Consider the following 5,254-nt stretch of genomic DNA (forward strand, 5'->3'; position numbering starts at 1 on the left):
GAGTTCCCCAGCCTATAGGTATGCTGCTGGTTCTTCCTCTCCAGGTGTAATACCTTGCATTTGTCAGTATTGAAACCCATCCTATAGTCGTCCGCCCACCTCTATAACCTGTCCAAATCTAGTTGTAGCCTGTTCCTCTCTTCTAGTATGATCACTTCTCCCCACACCTTAGTGTCATCTGTGAATTTGAACAAAGTGCTTTGCACCCCCTCATCCAAGTTGCTGATGAAGATGTTGAATAGTGCGGGCCTGCGGACCAAGCCCTGGGGAATCCCACTGTTCACATCCCTCCAGGTCAAAAATGCCCTATCCACCACCATTCTCTGGGTGTGGCCCTCCAGCCAATTTGTGACCCATCTGACTGTGTAGGCGTTGACACCACAGTAGCCTAATTTTTTAATAAGAATGGGGTGAGAGACAGTGTCAAAGGCTTTCCACAGGTGATCCCTGTGGCCCTCCCCTGCCTTCCCGTTCTGCTCTTACCTGAATTTCCCATGCCAGCACAGGCATGAACAGTTCCATGGTCCCAAGCCAGAAGCCTTTACGAGGCAGGGGCTTCCAGCTGGGGGTGGCAGACCAGGAGGGCCCTGCTGTTGCAGGAGCCTGCCATGGCATCCCTTGTGTCCTACTGCCTCTGGCTCCTGTCATTTTTGACAGGAGCCAGGGGCAGATAAATACTACTTTTCTAAACTTTTTAGGGGCCCCACAGGCTGGATAGAATGGGCCGGTAGGCCAGATCTGGCCCATGGACCATATTATGCCCACTCTCAGTTAACATCTGTGAAGCATGAGACACTATAAGGGGAGGCTGGGATCATGTGTGTACCCCTAGATATGGTGGCATGAAATGGGCAGCTTCCCTCATTATTATAACTGGTATCTTAACAACAAGGTGTAGAAGGCAAGACTGGACAAACTGCCCTAGACAGCTGGGTTGGACAGCACTGTGGCCTGGCCAGGGGGATTGTCCCCTGTCACACTCAGCACAAATACAATCCCCTCCCCTCCCACTAGCATGCCACAAAAGCCACTGCCCCCACTTTGGACGAGAGCTGGGTTGTTCTGGCCCACATCTTGTTCAAGGATGCTGGCTTCCACTTTATTATAACCAAAATATAATCAAAAGTTATTTATACTAATATAGAATTTACTATAACCAAAGCCAAATGACAATCACCTTTCTAAAGTATGAGACTAGTGATGTTTTAACAGCTCTGTTATACCTAAATTATTAGGGCTGTGCAGAGCTTCAGATCATGATTCAGATTCAGAGATGATTCAGATGATTTGGAGGCTGAATCTATGAATCTGAATCAAATTGTGGGAAGCTTTAGGCTTTCTGAATCGAGTCAGAGCTTCCAAATCAATTCAGAAAAGATTTGGAGATTTGGCCATAGGGTATAATGGGGAATCAATGAAATATCTATAACTTTGTTGTCTTTTGGCTGATTAATATTAAACTTACAGGGATGGTAGCCTCTGCTGAGAGCATGATACCTACCAAATTTCAAGATGATAGGTGCAGGGGTTTCTGGGAAACTGCACCCCTAATTTCTGAAAGCAAAACTCATATTGTGTATATGTTAAGCCACAGTGGGGTGAAAACTGCAGGGATGGTAGCCCCGATGAGGCCACAATGCCTGCCAAAGTTTCAAGGTGATAGGTGCAGGGGTTTCTAGGAAACTTCACCTCAAACTGCGGACAAGCAAAACTCATGATATGGGTGACACTGTGTATGTTAAGGCACACCAGGGTGAAACCTGCAGGCCTGCTAGCCCATGCCGCAGTCATGAAGCCTGTCAGCTGTCAAGGGGATAGGTGCAGGGGTTCTGGGTTCTGAGGCCCTGCACCTCTGGCTGCTGATGGGCAAAAATTTGTCCTGGGTGCTTGTGTGACTGTATTTGTCTTGGGGCATGGGGGTTTGAGGGGGGGACTACTGCAGGTCTGGCTGCTAAGCTACTGTGTTACCAATCAATCATGATTCATTCAGGGACCAGCTCAATACACAGTAGCTAGTTAATAGCTATTAGATAATGAATTAATGAGCAAGGATTAACACCTACAAAAACACAAACTAAGGAGAGGAAATGATCAATACAGAGCTGAACTGCTTCTGCTCCAAGACAGGGACAGTCAGTTGCACAAACACCCATGTCATGAGTTTTGCCTGTCAGCCGCTAGGGGTGCAGGCCCCAGAACACCTGCACCTATCTCCTTGACATCTGTAAGTCTTCATGGCTACAGCAGGGGCTACCAGGCCTGCAGCTGTCACTCTTCTGTGCCTTAACACACACAGTCTCACCCATGTCATGAGTTTTGCTTGTCTGCAGCTTGAGGTATAGTTTCCACCAAACCCCTGCATCTATCTCCTTGAAACTTAGCAACATTTATGGCCTCAGCAGGGGCTACCATCCATGCAGTTTTCACCCCACTGTGGCTTAATACATACATGTGACATGAGTTTTGCTTTCAAGAATTTGGGGTGCAGTTTCCCCTAAACCCCTGCACCTATAACTTTGAAGCTTTGCACATATTATGCTCTCAGCAGAGGCTACCACCCCAGCAACTTTCATCCAAATCTGACAAAAAACACAAATTTATAGATATGTCATTGATTTCCCCATTATACCCTACAGCCGAATCTCCAAAGCAGCTTTGAAGCTTCAGACCGATTCAGTTGAATCGAAGTGGGAAGCCAATTCAGAGCTCTGAATTAAATCACTTGCATCTGAATCAGTCGACTATGAACCCGAATCGAACAGTTCCCTATTCGCACAGACCTATAAATTATGTCATAGGATATGGGCAGTGAGTGTAAGTTCATACACTCCTTTAAATGTACAAAACATGCCACCGTGATTTCCTTCCTACCTAAGCTCAATAGTCCACCTCTATGAGTGCTATAGGGCTGTTACATTGTTATATTTTTCAAGAATGAGTTAGAAGAGGTTCCAAAATCAGATCAGCACCAAATCAGAAGAGCAAATGCAAATGACCTGATGACATACTGAAAGGGATTAAAATAGCATTGTTCTGAGGGAGGATTCTCACCTGCTACAAAGACATTGTGACATTTGCTATAAACAGTATTTTAGCATCTCAGATTGGGCCATGTAAAACACTATGCACTCTTTAGTTCTGTCTTATTTTTAAATTCTCTCTGCTATTTTAGTAACTCCATATTTTTTAATGTTCAACTATGGCATTGGAAAGTGTATGTTTTTATTCTTTTAACTCAGAATTTATGATCTTCTTTTGTTCATAATTTTTCTGTGTCTTTAATATTCTTGCTAAACAACAAAAGTAGTCTCCCTTCCACCCCAATACACACATACACACACATACATACACACACACACACACACACACATATACACACTTTACTTCATTTTGACTTTAAATTCCTTTAAAAAAAATGTACAGGATTCTTTCAGACATCTGACCTCTATTAATCAGCCCTCAAAGGATGCAATACATTTCCACATCAGTTAGGTAATTTGATCACAGCTAGAACACATCAGCCAACTAGAACTACAGCCCCTTTCAAAGTCAATCCCCACCCTTATCTGAACTCTTCCCTTGTGTTTATTTAAATGGCAAATGAGAACAGATGTATGAATTGTTGTTCTTTCTTTAACACACATATTTACAACAAACACAAGAATGGGAAGGAAACCAACTTCTTTGAAAATAGGTTAAAAGTCTGTTTGGAAAAGACTTATGTCTTAAACTGTTCAGGAGAATCAGAGAAAAATCCAATAACAAGATCTTCCTTGTCATAAACTATGTATCTGAGGTTCAGCCCACTTCATTCAGATACCAAGGATGGGATAGTAAAAAAAATGGGTGCAGAAGATGCTTCTATTCAACCTGAATGCTGCTATAGATTGGCTGAAGTCAATTAGACCCTGGCACAACCTAGAATAGTCTCACAGACCACATCCAGATAAGCATGGACCTTTAAGGTGTGCTGATACTACTTGTCCCAGGGAACGACCATGCCACACGTGCTCTGGCACATGGCAGGTTACCCTGCGTGGCTCCATCAACCTTACCTGGGGGCCTCAGGGAGCTGCAACCATAGCAGGAAGCCTGGCCAGCAGCCCGAGGATTTCTCTGGCTGACCAAGCTCCAGTTTTAGGTAATGTACACTGCTGCCTTGTGCACCACCACATATACATATAGATACACATATGTCCATGCATGCATACGCACACACACAGAGCAGCAACAGCAGCAGCCGCAGCATGTTAGCTAGGCTCCCATGCCTGAAAGCTATCAAATTATATGACAGAATGTCAGGTGTGATGGCCTTCCAGTACTAGAGTCTACCTTTTCACAATGTGAATCTTCACCTTAGTACTTAGTCTGTGTACTCTGTGGTACTGGAATAATGAAGAATAAACTGAGTAGGGCTGTCCATATATTCCATTCTTATAGGTAGGTAGTTCTGATATAATTCAGTTGCTTGACATGCCACCTTGTTTTCAATGGCTTTAACTTTGGCAATTTTAATTTAAGCATATGGGCTTAAATCTTCTATGCCAGTTGTCTGCTTCAGACTGGCTTATTTAATTTCACCTCAAACAGTTCAGCTTTCTTAAAAATAAGACTAAGAAAAATGTTTCTAAAAGAATACTTCTGTGCTCCTTTTCATTTGAGCTTCCTGTAATGGCCTCATGCTTTTGTACTGGGAATTGGAATTGGCAGAGAGGTTCTTCTATAACATGGATGTACTTGCTGAGATCTCCTTAAACTGTATTCCAATGTGGCCATGTTTCAAGCCTTTAAAAGCAGAAGCATGAGCATATTTAGTGGAAACTTATTAGATTTTAATCACTACATTTCCTGAAGATTCGGTCCATACTGGGCTTGTCCCAACTGTGCAAGCTTTATATGGTTTTTTTCTGAAATTGCAGCTCTGAGATATTGCAGGCTGCCTGTCTTTTTACATTTGAATTGAAAGCAGAGAGCCTATTCTTAATGATCAGACAGCATGAAGACCCCTATGGAGAAAGGATAGGAGATGGTCTTATAGGAGCAATTGGAGTGAGACAAGAAACTAGGACATGAAAAGCTGAGACTAGAGGAGGCTGGGAAAGAGGGAAACTTCAACTGGGAGTTGTTGAGGAACAACTGGAACTAGGTGGGCTGGGAACTAATGAAACTAGGTAATACACAAAAGAATTTGGATTGATGAGGGAATATTCTGTCTGTGCATGGGCAACTAATATTTTATAAGAAATCTAGTGAG

Source organism: Gavialis gangeticus, unplaced genomic scaffold (assembly GCF_001723915.1).
Source record: "Gavialis gangeticus isolate Ggan-Ray unplaced genomic scaffold, GavGan_comp1, whole genome shotgun sequence".
In the NCBI taxonomy this organism is placed as follows: Eukaryota; Metazoa; Chordata; order Crocodylia; family Gavialidae; genus Gavialis; species Gavialis gangeticus.